Source organism: Podarcis pityusensis, assembly GCF_964106645.2.
Source record: "Podarcis pityusensis genome assembly, chromosome: 1".
Classification (NCBI taxonomy): Eukaryota; Metazoa; Chordata; class Lepidosauria; order Squamata; family Lacertidae; genus Podarcis; species Podarcis pityusensis.
The window spans coordinates 68,602,034-68,619,023 of NC_138028.1; the positions used below are offsets into that span (position 1 = coordinate 68,602,034).

The 16,990-nt window shown below is 40.6% G+C and overlaps 1 protein-coding gene and 1 long non-coding RNA gene across 3 annotated transcripts in view; one reads left to right on the forward strand and one right to left on the reverse strand.

Annotated features, from left to right (window-relative positions):
• GALNT18 (polypeptide N-acetylgalactosaminyltransferase 18) overlaps window positions 1–16,990 on the forward strand; it is a 369,938-nt gene that overhangs the window by 322,694 nt on the left and 30,254 nt on the right. The gene's annotated exons all lie outside the window — the stretch shown is intronic.
• Window positions 992–8,403, reverse strand: LOC308486249. The gene is made up of 2 exons (XR_013991004.1): window positions 8,312–8,403; window positions 992–3,453 (listed from the first exon to the last, which is right to left on the reverse strand). It is a non-coding gene; the product is annotated as an uncharacterized lncRNA (long non-coding RNA).

Below are 16,990 nucleotides of genomic sequence, written 5' to 3' on the forward strand. Positions count from 1 at the left end.
CAGAAAGACATCTTGCCTCTGCCGGAGCAGAAAAATGCATCCTCTCTCCTCGACAGCTCGGAGAGAATCACACAGTGAAAAACAGGAAACCAGTGTACGTCACATCCAGTCTCCCTTTCCCGTGAGAAACTCCAACAGTACAGACTGTGGAATGTAAACACCTGTCTCGTGACAAGCCCTTTCGCTGCACAGTGAAGGAAAGCAGAAACCAACATGATCTGATATCTTGCTGTTTCTTTTAGTAGGACGTGTGGGAGGAACCATATTGCAACTGACAGTGGGTTTTTCCCCTATTACAATACCTCCTTAGGCTGTTTATTAGCTCTTTTATAGTAATGGGAGCATTATTTGTGCCATGGTGTTGAGAATCACTGGTCTATTAATTAGTGCCTCCTTGATTCACTCTTGAACAAAAGAATGATTATAGGGCTATGTTTATCATGAATTGTTGGCATGGACCTTTCTTATTGATCTTTTTCAGTAGAAGTCTAATGTGAACATAATAGTATGTATTCAAAGAAATTTATTTCCTCTCTTGCCCTGCTACACTTTTTGAATTACGTGATTTCTTTTAAGCATTTGTAAAATGTTGGAGGTCATTTCTTAATATGCGCAATCCTTCTTCTAAGAAACATTTTCCGCTTTCTGCTAAGTAAAAGTGGCATTGTAGCTCTTTCAGCTCTTAAGCAAATAACTAGACAGAGCTCAGAGGTCCCACCATTTAATGTTACTTTCTGCTGTAGGAACATTTCATAGGATCATGTCTGCAAGTTTCAGTGGTGCTGCACCAGCCCAGTTCCAGCGCTATTCTAACCCTTCATGTTGGCCTTATCAGCCCCATGCTCTAACCAACTGAGCTATCCAGCCAAGAACGTGTGGGATTAGGTACAACGTATGATATACTATGCTATAAATAATACATACTATACATCATTTGTTAGCTGTTCTCAGAAGTTTTATTGAGTGGCCATAGACTGACAAATAAAATAAGTTATTTGATTTCGCAATATATTTATTAAAAAGTAGAGAGACATCTTTTTTGAGGGGGTTCTGTAATCATATGCAAGCCTTTTGTCAAAGGGTTTTATCCCTCTTTATTTCTGTAGGTTTATTTTTCCGTTGTTCTTGCTTCTGACAGTTTCATGATTTTTGAATTTACTGTGGAGACTCACAACATTTGCTAAAGCATGAACAAATTTATACCAGAAGGGAAAAAACTGGCCTTCCTTGCTGGGATCCTGAGTCAATTTTGCCCAGACTTCGTGGTCCGTGGGAGGCTGTGTGTTTTACATTTTTGCTGGAATTTGACTTCTTTTCCTGACTGCTTTCCAAATTGATCACACTGGTGGGGTTGCACTTGACGAAATTATGAATGACAAAGACAAAAAGATCAGACAGCTTCATCTATCTTGCTTATACGTTGCACTGACTGAGGTTGTACATTGCACAGACTGGATGTTGAACCAGATCAAGGGTTTATTGTTCCCCTTCCAAACGCTTATGAAATTACGCTAACCAGCATTTGCCTACGGGTTCTCCAAATACCTAACTTCTCTACTTGGTCTTTCACAAGTTCCTGAGAGTCAGTTTTCTTCACCTTCTGGGCATACTCTGTAACTCTTTTTTGATGTATCATTCATCTCCAGTAATAATGCTGGAAAAACGCACTGCTAATTCGAATTGGAAATTTTAAATGATATTTCAGAGGCATGCACACAAAATGCTTCCTTCACAGTTAGCATCATTTTGTGTTTTGACTAAACTGTTTTGGAACCAAGTGCAATGTGATAAGACTGCTGTATCATGCAACCCAATGCTATAAAGCCTTTGCAGTGGCTGAGATTTAGCTCTGTACTCTCGCTACTCCCTGTAGCACAATATCCATTCTCCACATAATGAACAGGAAGGGAAGTCCTGCCGCAGGGAAGGATAGACTTGCTATGAAATAAGGAATAGCCATATACCAGGAAAAAACCTTGGGATCATAAAACAATGGACAGTGCTGGCACAGGGAAGGAATGGGGAACTTGTGACCCTCCAGGTGTTGCTGGACTCCATATCCCATCATCCCTGACCATTGGCCATGCTGGTTGGAGCCGATGGGAATTGGAGTTCCAACAACATCTGAAGAGCCACTGCTGCTTTAAGGTGGGTGGTATGCTAACCGATTTTCCAAGCTGATATAGAGTGAATACACATACAATATGCAATATGCGACGAGATAAGTTTTAAAATATTTTAGTTGTAAAAAAAAACCTGAGTTGCTGTTGGGCTACTGACACTAGTCACCACAGAGGTTTCATTTCTGGTAAAATGCATTTCAGATTAATTTGCATCACTTTGGTGGCCAGTTTAAACCACACCTTTCTCTTTCTAATGAGCAGGCAGACTATACTTTAGCACACGAGTGGCTGCCCTGTGGTCCTCCAGATGTTGTTGACCTCCAACGACAGCCAGCATGGCCAGTAGTCTGGGACAATGATAGGCATAACTGCTTTAGCAGATAGACATTTTGGAAAAGGCAGTTATGAACAAGACTGTACACAGCTAAGCTGCATCAATTTATGCGACTAAAACAAGTGGAAAAAGAACTATCATTAGCATGTTAAAAATGCTTGTGTTTGTGCACAACCTGTTTCATGCAGACTTTCCTCCAGGGATTATGGGCAAAACCCCTCCCCTCTTGGAGAAAAACAGTCTGGCTTCTTGTGTGTTTAGATATAGAAGTGTTCAGAGTAGAAGCATTTGAGGGCACATCCTAGGACTGGTTCCTTTTTTATTAGCTCTAGGGCCATTCCAGAAATAATTGAAGTGTCTGGTGCAGACCTGAGGAGTTGTTTGTGTCATTCACTTCCAGTATAAGAAGTCTTGCAGCAAAATGCTGAAACATGAATGGCAGGCATCTAACACAGTCTGCACCCATCCCTGTACCTTACTAAACCACTGTTGTGCCTTGCAGTCATCTCCAGTGTCCTTGTTGAATGCTACAAACATGGGTGTGAAGTCCTAGCAATCTGTAGGGACATCCTTGGGCTGCTCTGAGTCTCTACCGTATGCCTAAAAATCCTGGATACAAAGAGGGAGTAGTGAAGAAACCAGGGGTGCATACAGATGTGAGGCAGGGATTTGCTGCTGCTGCTTATGACATTTATTTGTCACTTTTAAAAGCAAAAAGTAACTTGCAAAATTAAATTAAGCTTAAACTCTAGCACTGCATGGCACATTCTTCCTTCGGGTTTTGAGAAATCAAGATTACATGTCTTGCAATAGGTCTGTGGCTTAGTGTGGTCTAAGGTCAAAGCTGGCTTCAATGTGCAAGAATTCTGTTCTCAGTTAATATGCATTCATGAGATTTCTTCAGTCCCTCATTTTTGCTTTCATGCTTTTTTAAAGTAAGCTAAATAATATCAGGTTGAACATCTGGTAGTTCAGTTGTGGAGTTGACAAAAAATACTAGAGAGAAGAGAGAGAGAGAGAGAGAGAGAGAGAGAGAGAGAGAGAGAGAGAGAGAAGTCAAAGGCTAGGAATATGGGAAAATATTTTGGAGTTGGCAGATGAACATTTTACATAATTTAATTGTGGTTTCTGTACATTGTGTCAAGCTCTATGACCCAAATGTTAAATCACCTGTTAGTGATTCTGACTCATGATATATCTAGTAGCCATTTAAATGCTGTGCGATACAGAATTTTGTTGTGAATTTGCATATCATTTTATAGTTATCTAAGGTTTATGGAAATATGGGGTTAAGAAGAAATAACATTTCAAATGTGGCTTGTTCTTATCCCCTACTTTTGCAAATGAATTAGTTTTTGGTAGGAACCATATCTGAGTGGCATTACCACTGGGAAGCAGGACATTTCATTTTTGCTCCAGTTTTAGGACAATTTCCCCACTGCCAAGACCACATAGAAGCTCAATTATTGCTGTCAATCAGCTGATCTTTGGTTGCAAGGAACCTCTTGGAATGTGCGCTCCCAGCGCCAATCAGCTGATGGGTGCTGAAAGCACATCTTCAATTGAGGTTGCCGTAATCACTGATTAGGTGATTGGTGGTTACAGCAACCTCCTTTGAACTTTGATGGATGTCAATCACTGATTGACATCCTATTGCTTCTGAACGTCATCTGAAGGTTTTGGAGAATGCTGAAGTTTCTAATGCAGCTAACTGAAACTATTTTAAAATAAAGAGCTTTGTGGTCCTCAGCATTGACCTGCAAAGCTCCTGCTGGCCAAGCACCCTGACCTTGCTGCCACCTTGCCCGGCCCCATTGTCATCCCATTAAATGCAGTGCCACCACTGCCAGGGGAACACCACTGCCCCTCACAAGCCATCACTGGAAGCCATGGGTGGGACTTGCGGAAGACTAAGGCTGCTTCCAGATGGATGAATCCTGGTGCTACCTAGTCTTTCTTTTTCCATGGTAAGTCACAGTTTCCACGCTATTGGAAGTATTGCACTTTTCTTATGAGTACATCCCACTAGTGCTTGTGGCATACATGTTGTATGTGTGAAGGGGAAGGTCCAATTCACCTCTTAGCAGTCTTTTGGAACTAATCGCATCTTCACCATAACCCTTGTGGTAGGCACAAAGCAGTCTCTGCATTGTTTGCCTAGTGTGGAAGCAGACTTACATCTAGTCTGGCCATGATAAAGTCAGGTGCCTTCACTAGCTGCATTTGGCTGCTCAGAGAGAGGAAACATGTTCCTTTTTCAAGCTTCTAGATCTCAGCAACTTGGCTTAGGTAGAGTCTTCCTTTCTGTATACAGACCATAGCAACCACCAGGGCAATTTTTATCTGATTTTACTGAAATTATTGTAAGTTTAGTTCTTTAGCTTCTGTAGCTCCCTGGAAGTAATCATGATTATTTTAAAATGTTTTTGTTTTTTGTTTTGGAATACATAAAGCAACCCGTTTTAATGACTTAAAAAAAAACCACACCAAGCAATCAGACAGTGATATAATAAATGAACAATCATTGATGTAATGTCAACTCTGACCTTCAGCTCTGTCTGATGCAGTTATGACAGTGACATTTATGGTAGCCTTAAATGAATTCTGCTGCTCAAAACATCATCACCGAGGGCTGCTAGCCTCGGAAGGAAAGTTGTCTGTACCAAGCCAGTCTTTGTTTCCTGAAGTCATAACAGTTTCAGTGAATGAGTAGCTAATCAAATCAACCAGGTTACTGCAGTTGCCCATCCAAGCTTATATTTCAACAAGACTCTAGAGAGAAAATGCCCTTCTTGGACACAGACAGGCCATCAGCTTCAGCTTGGGATGGAGGTGGTGGGGTGGAATCTCTAAAAGCTTTTTAAAATGTGTTTTTGTAGGGATTAGTCATTTCGGGATATTTCAGTAAGAGTGACGAAGGCAGTTGGCTGAGCTATACAGGTTCGTTTCATGAGATGCTAGGGAGATATTTTTCTCTCTCTCTCTCTTGTGCCACATCCTAGCTGGCTGGCTCTTTTAGTATCAGCAGAAAGTTCCCCAGACTCTTGCAAAACACTGAGGGGAGGGGGAATGGCCTGCAAAGTGTGTTTGGTGAAGGTTTTATCACTGTGTTATGATGTCGTGCATCATATGTTCCATCATTATCGCATCTGTAATGAAGTAGATGTCTGCGAAGCTGTTTATTTACTTAAAACTGACTTGAGCATGAAGTAAGCAGCCTGAGGACCAAAACAAGGAACAAGCATGCTATTTGAAGTCTCCTCCTTTCCTGAGGCAAACTGCAATGGGTTATTCTTAATTTGATGTTTCCTTTTCTTGATTTTTTGTCCTATTCTGTTTATCATAGGACTTTGTCACCTACAATATAAAGTTATAATTTCAATATAAATCAAAACCCTACAGACCAATAGACCCACCTCCAGATTGGGGGAAGCACCTAGGTCACTGCTGCAACACTCAGCCTATGTGCAGAAACAAGTTACAATATGAACTCAAAGTTTAAGATCTCCCTCAAAGACACTGCTCTGTGTCCCCTCACCATTTGAAATACCCGTGGGTTCTTGTCATTTTTTGAGGAGCAGGGAGAGGAGGCTCTCGGAAGTACTTTGCAATTTCCTACCAGAAAGAATTTTCTCTTTCGATGGCTTTGTGTTGCCACGTTGAAGTGATTTTATTTCAGCGAGCTCTTGGATCACGCTGGGTTTGTTGAATATTTTGCTGAGGTTTTTGTTTTGTTTGTTTGTTTGCTGGCTGAAGTTTGTTGTACTCCCTGATCCTGTTTTATTCTCATTTACATTATTATTATTATTATTATTATTATTATTATTATTATTATTAATAATAATAATATACCACCCTATACCTGAAGGTCTCAAGGCAGTTTACAGAAAATATAAACATAAAAACCACAATATATATATACTCAAAATAAAAACAACAGCCCAATAACACCCCCCCCCAAAGTCGTCCCCTGATTCTGGTGTGGGTTTTTTTGCATTGTTTCAACATTGTTTTGGTTAATTTCATTCTGGGCCTATGGCAGAGTCTGAACAACAGCAGCAACAATGTTAAATAAATTTAAAAAAACGCTGGGTGCACCATTCAAAAGGCACAAATCCAGACACCTGGAACTGCTTGTGCGCAATCTTATGCATTAGGTTTGTGGTAGCTCAGGGAATGGGGACCTGTGGTTACAACGTCCACCATCCCTGACCATTGACTATGCTAAATGGTTGAAGGGCATTGAGATGCACCAGAATCTAGAGGTTCACAGGTTGCTTATCTCTGGTGTGTCTACTTGCAGACAGTCCTGTCTCTGGTTAGATTCTTATAGGCCTCAGTTTCTCTCTTCTTTGATATCATAAGCTGTTCAAAAATGGGAGGAGAAGAAGGAAGGGTGGTGATTTCAGCTCATAGCAAAGAAAGAAAGAAAGAAAGAAAGAGGGAAATGACAGCTCAATTTTGATTTAAATATGTAGAAATGTCATTCTAAAGACCTGAAAGCAGAGCTGGTCATTTTCTCTGTTCCACTTGAATGGGAAAATAAGCTGTAAAATGATATTATTCTAGGTCGGAGAAAATCTATTCCATGCCCGTTAATTCCAAAATCATTGTAAGGATACTTCAGCTATTCTTGTGTATATGTAGGAAAGGGAGCAATGTAAGTTTCACATCCATTTCTGGAACTGTAGATTAAAAAAATGTTATTTTTGGACTGAAATACAGTTCATAATCATTCAGAATGGCTAAGAAACAGCTCTGTCTCCTGAGACAGACACATTGATTTCTCAATTTTAGGAAGCATTGTGTTTATGTATTTTGTAACTTACAAATTAAGATAGTGGATTCTAATTTGTTTTCTTTCAGACATTTGTGTTGTGAAACGTCCATATAGTTTAATAGATACCATGAACCATAAAATAAAAAACACATGTGGAAGCAGATTGCCTGCCTAAAACCCTACATTCTTTTCTCCTGTGCTGGATCACAGCTGAAGGCTGTATGTAGTAGCAAACAGTGGTACTAGGGAGAACATCACAAGCTTTTTGCTGGAATAATAATAACAATAAATTAGGTTCATGTTTTTAAAATCTAGCAGAGTTTAAGGGGAGAGAAGAAAAATGGATATAAAGGCATTTGAAAAGGAAAAGATAGAGTTGATTCTTAGATAGGTGAGATAGACCAATAGAGAAGGTAGTGTGGCTGGATGTACAACCGACTATAACTAGTACAAATAGCTACACAGTGAGGGAACTGTGTAGCTGTTCCAATTTGTTAATTTAAAAAGGTCTGATTTTCTGAGCTTTGACAAAAATGAAAACTGATAACCTGGGAGGAGCATATTTTTATCATACTGTCATGCAGGTTCCCTGTAAAAGTGAGTGAACAAAGCATGGCTATTTTACAGCAAGGGCTCAATATGGAAGCTGCCAGAATTCTCCACAGCTCTTAAACAGGGATGGACTGAAGAACCAGAAGTGTAGCCTTGGCTTTCAAATGTAAAAATAATGGGGGAAATACTGATCTAAATGACATACAGCCACACACACACACACACACACATACACATACATACATTGTTTGGCTTGTAAGATACTGTCTTATAAAAACATTTTTATATACATTTTATAAGAAAAGAAACAGAAATGAGAATTAAATAGGGCATGTCATATAACCAGTTTTTCTTTGCTAAAAGAAAGCTTTCAGTGCAGCACTGCACAAAAGAGACACATCCCACGTCAGCAACTGTGATGTAAGGAGAGAGCTACCAAAGTGACCAAGGTGGTACCTTGAAGATCACAAGCAAAGAATGAGGGGAATAAAACAGTCAAAAATAGCTTGTGAGGAAACAGACCTTAAAATCTGCTGAGGCTGCAATCCCATGTACATTTGAGAGGAAGCTTCCTTGAGATTCAGCTTACTTCTGGGGGAACATGCATAGGATTGCCTTGTCAGTGTTGCATGGAATGTGCATTTTCTCAAGTAAAAGCACTCGAAAAAACGGCACTCCTTAAGATATTTTGCCCTTTTAGTTATATATGTTGATATGTCAAATAGGTGAGTAATGCATCAGTAAAAAATACATATATAATATTCATAAAAGTGAAATGACATGAAGGATGCACAAGTTCAACGCTCCTATGTTATTAGCTCGTTTAGGGTCACTTCACATAGTACACGTTTTATAGGCAGACTCCAAATTGTGACTTTAAGAGGTTGTATATATAGTAAGCTGCCTATAAGTAAAATAACTAAGCACACACCAAATATTTTAAAGTGCACAGATAGAAATGTGCAGCCTGGATCAATCCACAGACAACTCCTGTTCAGGTGTTAAGCATGAATGGGGAACATAAACACAAGTAGGATAAAATACAACCCCTTATATACCCAGCAAATCCCTGCAGTCTGTGGAAGAGTTTCTTCTGCAAGTCCCAAAGATCTCAGAGGCCCACTCCACAATAACTCAGAGCAGGGCTTTTAGTGAACCTGCTGCTGCTCTGTGGCATAGCACCCCTGTCGTGATACAGCAGGTGCCTGCTACCTGTGCTTTTTGGAAACCACAGGTGTCATATTTGTTCCAACAGGTTTTGTTCTTAGTTGGATAAGTGGGAAATGCCTTGAGTGTCTATTTTGTATTGTTTTAGGGTTTTAAAACCTTTTTTTGGCCTTTTTTATTGTACATTGCCTTAAGACAATTGTAGAAGGTGGAAATTGTTCTGTAGTGCATTCCAGAAGCGCACCTTGAGATTCTGCAGCTGTAGAGGAATAGCAATATGGTTGCAAGGAGGTCTGTGAGACAGTGTGATCAGCTTTACACAGTTTGCTACAAGATGCTGATAATATAGAGGAAACTAGGCCTCGAGGCAGCCTTCACCAACCTGGTGCCCAAGGCATGGGAAGTATGCATATAATGGCTGGGAAACAGTCCGGAGTAATCTCCGAACTCAGATAAAAATGCTGGTCCTGAGCACATCCCAATCTCACAGTACCTCTGCCCCAACCTGAAGCTATTTTCTGGTTGGGATGCAGTTCCGTCCATTCGGAACATTGAGCTAAATCTGAGCTGATTTTCACAAAATGAAAAGGCCCTAATTGTGTAGTACCTACTTCAGAGCTAATGCAGTGTAGTGAATAAAAATGTCAATAGCCTCCCATCAACTCACCGTGGCTGCAGACTAGTCCCTCATTAACACATTGGGCGCCTGTTGCCGCCTATAAATAACTTCTCTTGACATTGCGGAAAAGCCCTGCCTGTATGCAGTAATAAGAATCCAGAAGACGTTTCATGATTATCCCTATGAGCAATTCATTTGGCTGCAGCCCTCTTTCTTTTTCCAAAACAGAGCTAAATTGTGGAACAAAACTAGCATGCCATTGTATTGTTTCTGCTACTCTTGCTGGCTCATTGTCGCACACTTGTTGCACTGCTAAATTCTACCGATAACTATAATATTTAGCTTTGTTCTTGTTGCTAATTTGAATTCTCATCCAGTCTTCAGCACCCCTATGGTCTTTTCCCTCCCAAGCAGCAGTCCACATGCAGCTCTTAATATTTGCAAACCTCTCTCTTTGTTTTTTTGTTTTAGACTTGTAGTAAACGACTTTGAATTCCTTTATATTTTCATTATGAGTCACTTTGTGTTTCCTTTATAAAGGAAAATTATATCACAATAATCAAACGAAGAGCAGGACCCCTGTGAGCATCGTGCTGACCCCACCCGGCCAGTTTCAGGCCAGTGCTGGAGGAGCTGTGTTTACTCCTCTACAGATAAGTAATCATATCAATCTGTTGCAAAGGGAGAAGCAAGGGGCACAAAATCAAGCCTCTCGTTTCTCAAAAAAAGCTGATCATTGCAATTACAGCTTTCTGAAGTGGGCTTGGGGCACCTCCTGGGATCAGAGATGGCAACTCCAGGTGCAATACCTCCAGTTCCTTGCCTAGCTGGGGAGACCTGTTTGGAAGCCTTTGTGTGTGCTTGGTTCTTACCCAGAATATGCAATTTGAAGCCCCGTCTTACACATTTCATTTTAGTCAACATTCTGCACACTGTAAGCTTGGTTCACTATAAAAGGAGAAATATGGGTATTTGAATCAATAATAGGTTCACTCTGTTGAGAAGTATGGTTTTTATCCACAGTTAGAATTTATTTGGCTTGTTTATTTACTCCACGTACATTTGAGGTAATGTAAATCACATGAGTAAAATAAATATACGTACACCGGGAGATGCAAAATGTGCACCCCATATGTGGGTCTGTGATGAATTTATGTAAATACATAGCCATGAGGAGAAATCAAATCAAAACAGCGTAGCATTAACTCACATAGGAGACAAAGTGCATTTGAAAATTCTGTTTAATTTCCTTGACTGAGTATAACTCTGTTCTGCTAAAAATAAGCATCCCAAATCCAATGCTGTGCTGTTTCATGTCTTCACCCTACTGCTGAACTTTTGAGGGTGTTATGGCATAATAGAGAAGACAACCCCCCCCCCCCCCATGCAATATACAAACCAGGCTGAAAGCTTTTTAAACAGGGGTTTCTTTCTCACACATTGTTAAATATTTGGATGGTTTGGGTAATCAAATGTAGCCCTGGAGCCAGATGACCTTAGTCTCTTGTAAGCTCTTGAATGTCCCAGGTGCCTCTGTAAAATTTCACCAGAGCCTCAGATATGCTACTGCTGATGTATATATAGGAGATGGGACAAATCTGACAGTTTCAGGTTCTCATTTTCCACATTTCTGCATCAGTTTTTTTGTTTTAAATAGCGTCATGAAAATTCATTTTAGTGCAAATTTCTCTTAATGTACATATTTTGTTTGCTGTTTCGCCTGATACAAACATTTTTGCAAGAACTTTTCCCATATATAGTGTGTTTTAAATGTTTTTTTCTCACTAATATATGCACATTTATGTGCACTCCCTCTAATATATGCATTTCGGTACACATGGGAATGAAAGGGAGAAAGATGCCGTCACTTAGGGTCCCTGGGACACAAGCACCTGATGAACCCCAACTTAGAACGTATAGTTAGGAATGTGTCCAGGACACAAGATAAGTTATTGTATAACTATCTCCCCCTCCCTCCATTTCTATATCACATGTATAAAGTACGTTGCAATTCCTTATACCTCGTTTATTCAATCAGTAATCCTACAAGAAAAGTTAGCAGTTTGCCCAGTACACAGATGACCCCCAAACCTCAGGGACTACATTATACTATGCAGTGGTACCTTGGAACTTGAACGGTACCAAGATTTGCTCACGAACAAATTGGCTTCTGAACGCCACAAATTCAGAAATGAGTGTTCTGGTTTGCGAACATTTTTCAGAAGCCAAACGTCCAATGCAGCTTCTGTGGTTTCCGTGGCTTCCAGTTGAGTGCAGGAAGCTCCTGCAGCCAACTGGAAGCCACGCCTTGGTTTTCGAACCATTTCAGGAATCGAACGGACTCCCAGAATGGATTACGTTCAAGCAGTCCAAAAACTACTTCTTGAAAGAGAGACCTCTTTCCTCCAGTTGGGCTTGGCACAGCTCTGCCTGAATTGCAAGTAAATCAAATTCTCTCTTGATAGTTTTGTGTACAGTATTTTACATTTTGCCAAACAAAATCAGCCAAGCCTAGATTGTGATTTTTATCTCCACAGGACATTCTCAACCGGGTACAGGCAGCCTATTTTTAGTTTTTGATGCATTAAGCATTACACCATTCTACCTAAGATTTTCTGCTCTTTTCTTTCTTTTTTTTTCTTTTCAAATGTAATAGAAATATTGCAGGCTACGGGGGTTAGCACTCTTGAACCTGTTGATCTCCATGGGAGAGATTTATGCACGTGCTTAACTCTTCCATTGGAGTTAATGGGACTTGTTAAATTAATTTCACTTTGGCTGACTCATGCTCAATATTGTGAGCATTCTGCCCACTTAAAACTCTGCCACAGGAAAAGTTCCCACTGCCTTCAGTTGGAGAGTCAGTCCAAACCCCATTAGTATTGTATGAAACAAGTTTTTGCAGTGACAGTTCATATGTTAAATGTCTCTCAATAAATCTACATTTTATTTAGATACCACATCCATATTTAGCAGCAAATTGGTTTAAGTAAGACAATATTAAAAACTCAACTGCAAACAGGAATAAGAAAAATTCTAAACAAAGTTAATTCAAGTTTTTTTAAAAAATAATAATGCAGAATTACATTCTGGCTTGCAGAATTACATTGCAGAATGTTCCTAATAATGTATCCACAGAAGCTGTGTTGGTCCCATTGAGATTTCTGGGTAAGCATACTTATAACTGCAGCTTTACTGGGTTATGCAAAAAATTCTTTTTTCCCCTTGGCCTTTATTTGTGCCTCTGTTCTTTAACTTTTCACCATAATTTATTTCACATACAATGAAATAAAACTAGACTCACAGTAGAGGAAAATTCCATTGAACTTACATTGAACTCAGCGAAGCTTACCTCCAAGTCAACATGTAAGGTGGTAAACATACTTTGTTAGCCAGCAACCTTTAACCTGTTTAGCCAAATAGCAACATTCCCATTTATTTTCATGGTTGTGGGTTGTACATCAAATAAATCTTAACTCAAGATGAAAAATAACCATCCAAAATTCTTGCCAAGTGAGAAATGTATCTTTTTACCTTGATAAAATGCCAGTTCATATGTTGCTTTTATATGTTTTTTTCGTCATGAATGTAATATAACCCAGCATAACTGAGTCTTGGCTTCTTACTTCCCCCATTCCAACCAGTGATCCGCTATAATACTCATGAACAGAAGGCAGAATCCAACAAAGCAGTTCTATTAGCATAAGGATTTCTGTTTGCACAGTGGAACTGCACTCTCTCCTCCTGTGCACCCGCTCAAATCTGCTCTGCACAGTTGGGGGAAAGCCCATAATAGGATAAGGAAAGGGAGGGAAAATGTATTGCACAGACAGAAGGTCTTGCACTAGTAGACTACTTTGTTGGATACCACCCATAAGAGCTGCTATGTCTGATACATTTTTGGTGATATTGGTGTTGTAGTTGTTGATGATGATGATATTATTTATATGCTGCCCATCTTGACTGGGTTGCCCCAGCCACTCTGGGCTGCTCCCAACAAAATATTAAAAATGCAATAACACATCAAACATTAAAAACTTCCCTAAACAGGGCTGCCTTCAGATGTCGTCTAAAAGTCAAATAGTTGTTTATTTCCTTGACATCTGATTAAGATCCAATTTTAATCAGCTGCTATGTTTTAGTTGTTACTTGTCTTTTTAATCTGTTGTTTTATACAGTATTATATGAAAACATTTGCTACTGAACCCTAATGTGTTGAAAATTAGTAGCAAATTTATGGGCATTCTGTCACTGACTTTCCCATTCCTTCCACCTTGAGTCTGATTCAATATTAGTTAATAATAATAATAATAATAATAATTTATTATTTATACCCTGCCCATCAGGCTGGGTTTCCCCAGCCACTCTGGGCGGCTTCCAACAAAGTATTAAAATACAGTAGTCTGATAGACATTAAAAACTTCCTGATACAGGGCTGCCTTCAGATGTCTTCTAAAAGTCTGGTAGATGTTCTTCTCTTTGACATCTGATGGGAGGGCGTTCCACAGGGCAGGTGCCACTACCAAGAAGGCCCTCTGCCTGGTTCCCTGTAACTTGGCTTCTTGCAATGAGGGAACCGCCAGAAGGCCCTCGACGCTAGACCTCAGTGTCCGGGCAGAAGGGTGGGGGTGGAGACGCTCCTTCAGGTATACTGGATCGAGGCCATTTAGAACAAAAGACCTCCAAGTGGCTAGAATATTCTTTTAAAATACCATTGAAAAGCAATAATCAAGAGCAAGTTATATCATAAAATTAAATATAAAATAAAATCAGTAATTTATTTATTTTTAAAGTATACCTCATAAAATCACATGCATTGGTAGGCATGCCTGGATAGGCTCTGTAAACAATACAGTGAAGGCGCCTGCGGGGAATTTCAAAGTGCAGGCGAAGCCACACTAAAAGATTGATTTTGTGCAACTGTGAAATGGCTGCTTTGAGGCACTTGCAAAAGTGCCAGCTTGGCAGATCTAAGTGGTGGAGTGGGAACATACGAGGTAAGGGAATCTCTCAAGTCAATTACTCCACTGTGAGATGAACTGGTGCTCATGGCCAGGCCCCTATTGTGTGTGTTAGCCAATGCCTTCAATTTGCGCAGGGGCAGCCAAAATGTTGGGGAACGCCAGATTTGTGAACTCCACAAATCCCTGACTAATCAGCCCGCACTAGCTGGGACTACCAGGAGTGAGGGCACCGCTTTGGCTACCCCTGACTCAGCGAATATGTGACTGCTGTTATTTTCCTCATTGCAACACCTCTTTCTGGAGCTTCTATGATTGCACAAAACCCAGAAGCAGGTGACAGTCTCCAAACAGCATGCATGCTGCCCAGCCCCAAATAGTGTGGCTGCTTTACATGCTCCCAAGACAAAGGGTCTACCGGCTTGTGTGAGCCAGTCTGTTGGCATCCAACGTGCTCTTTAGTCGGTTCTTCATCTTTTAAGTCCTTAAGTACAAGTGGCGCAATTTTTGATTCTCTAGGTTTCCCCACTCCCCTCTTATTGTAAGTCTTGACAAGGGCAAGACACTAAGAGCAAATAGTGCTAGACATTCAGTCTCCCACGTGCAGGTCCTCCTGTGGTTCTGACCTGTGATAAATACAAAGCTCTCTTTCAAAACAAAACAAAAAAAGGTTCAGAAGCCAGAAATTTTAATTCCAGAGTGGAAAGAAAATGCAGTTTGTTTTTATTTCAGGGATTCATCTGGAAACAAGCAGATTTGTAAGAGACCTCTTAACGTTTTATACCAATTTGCTTCTGCTGCAAGTTATAACGGCTTAGTGGAATTATTGATGGTGCCTGAAAGCTTAGTTTGATTCTCCAAATATTCCTTTATTTGTCTCCCATGTTCAATTTATTAAGTACTTGTGTACAAGAGCATCAATGCTTTGCACAATTCAAAGTGATGTCCTAGAAATAATGTACGTTTATATGGTATTTTGGGGGCACGGGTGGCGCTATGGGTAAAACCTCAGCACCTAGGACTTGCCGATCGCATGGTCGGCGGTTCGAATCCCCACGGCGGGGTGCGCTCCCGTCGTTCGGCCCCAGCACCTGCCAACCTAGCAGTTCAAAAGCACCTCCGGGTGCAAGTATATAAATAGGGACCGCTTACCAGCGGGAAGGTAAACGGCATTCCGTGTGCTGCGCTGGCTCGCCAGATGCAGCTTGTCACGCTGGCCACGTGACCCGGAAGTGTCTGCGGACAGCGCTGGCTCCCGGCCTATAGAGTGAGATGAGCGCACAACCCTAGAGTCTGGCAAGACTGGCCTGAACGGGCAGGGGTACCTTTACCTTTACCTATATGGTATTTTACCAACGACAGAGATTCACCTTGGGATGAATTCTTCACTTTTTTTAAAAAAAGGCTCAAACAGAAGGTGTCCATTATCATACTGTTATGCAAGAAATTTTTGAGACTTAGGTTTGGGAGTGGGGAGTCAACTAACTGGATACTACAGCTGAGCCATCTGTTCCATGGTTTGCTTTTATTTTCTTTGTTGACCTGATAGTTTATTCATGGGCACAGTCTGTACCAGTGCCACTGTTTATAACATACATAGGTTTCATTTAAATTCTGAATGCCAAACTGCCATATTCTTCCTCAGAGTGTTCTGACTATGGCACTGAATTTCTGTGAGTTTTGATTTTTGCTGTAAAACTTGTCATTTTGAGGTACCCCAGTTGTTGTTTTTAAAGAAACCCCTTCTTTTTACTTTTCATGCATTTCCCCACATATGTTTGCAGGCCATTGAAAGTAATGCACTGCAGATTGAAAACATCCATCATGGAGAAGTTCCCAATCCAGAGTGTGTTACTTTCAGTAGATTGTGCCTCTCTGTTTACAGTCTATCCCAGCCAGTCAATATTGCACAGCTGGAATTGGACAAGGAAGCTTTGGCCCGGTTGCCTCCTAGCAACTGGCCCTCATTCTTTCTTCATCCAGATACCTGCCTTCCAGTGAGAGTGCATAAACAAAGTACTACACCAAAAGATGGAGTGTGTCATGATGAATGCTGAGATGTTCACAAATTGATGGCAAGTAGTGTTGAGCGGAATCAGCATATTCTAAATCAGTTAGTCAATATGGTGCCCTATAGATGTTGTGGACTAAAACTTCCATCATCCCTTGCCACTGACCATGCTCACTAGGGCTGATGGGAGCTGTGGTCCGACATCTGTTAAGCACTATATTGGTCATCCTTCATCTAAGTATTCAGATAATATTCAGGGCCCTATTTATTCATTTTTTATTGTTTGGAAATGGAGTGATGGGACCATGCTGATGTCCTGTTTGGCACTAGCCATGACTCCTGAACAGCTGTGGGTTGGTGCTGACCCCTAACTAGGAAAAGCTGGTTTTACTCATAGGCTTGACCTATGCAGACATTCATACCAATACATGTATGTCCAAGGA